The sequence below is a fragment of the Seriola lalandi genome, unplaced genomic scaffold, assembly GCF_002814215.2.
Source record: "Seriola lalandi dorsalis isolate HSWRI2012SDOR001 ecotype SW California unplaced genomic scaffold, Sedor1 jcf7180002054571, whole genome shotgun sequence".
Lineage (NCBI taxonomy): Eukaryota > Metazoa > Chordata > Actinopteri > Carangiformes > Carangidae > Seriola > Seriola lalandi.
This window is the reverse complement of record NW_019525124.1, coordinates 507,662-508,476: the sequence shown is the minus strand read 5'-3', so window position 1 is coordinate 508,476 and position 815 is coordinate 507,662. Positions and strand designations below refer to the sequence as shown.

The following is an 815-nucleotide window of genomic DNA, read 5'->3' as shown; positions in this document are numbered from 1 at the left end:
CCTCCGTCTTTCTCCTCCACTCTCTAACTTTCTCTTTCTCTCCTCCTCCTCCCTTCCCCTTACTACACTGCCACACAGTTACTAGCACCATTAAGCTGTCATAACACGGCACATATAACCAGAGGTGATCCCAGGACTGAGTGAATCAAGCTCCCCCCGGGGGGGCGAGGCGCTGCGGCAGCCAAACAGGGTCGCTACCTCAGGGTCTGGAGATAGATAGGTACCACATGTAAGCAGATGCAACCACTGGCTCTAATAGGAGCTGACAAGTGGCGGTCTGACAGAGGGAGATCAGATGGCTTGGGTTGGCCTATTGCTATGGAAACAGAGCTCTGTTTCTATAGGCCCAATGTCAGAGTGGTTTGCTTTAAATAGAGACTTTGTACAGATGAAACACTCGACTCATGGTTCCTGCTTGGTCTACACTAGCGTGGTGCTGGAATTCATGTGGTTCCTCGTATTTAACTAAACTTTCAATTAAATGTGTAGTAAGGTTTGCTAATGTCATGGCAGTTGTTCTGCATTGTGGGTAATGTAGGAAGAAGGGCATGTGGAATAAAAAAACATTAAATCTCTGGTTCTGGTGCATCTATTTTCCATCATGAGTATGACACCGTTACAGAGATGCAATGTTAAATCACTGGAGCATTTTTGTACATTCCACAACACACCAGTCACTTCATGTAGATATGACGTGCTGTTTGATTGCTGTCGTGCACAATGAAGTGCTGCAACACTTACGTCAACAGCGGCACTCCATGTAGCGAGAAGTATTTGGAATCAAAATCTTTTGTGTGTTATTTTCAACAAGTCCT

The 815-nt window shown here is 45.5% G+C and overlaps 1 protein-coding gene across 1 annotated transcript in view; it reads left to right on the top strand.

The window, feature by feature from the left end:
* Nucleotides 1-815, top strand: part of gli2a (GLI family zinc finger 2a) — a 98,914-nt gene that overhangs the window by 9,423 nt on the left and 88,676 nt on the right. The window lies entirely within an intron of this gene.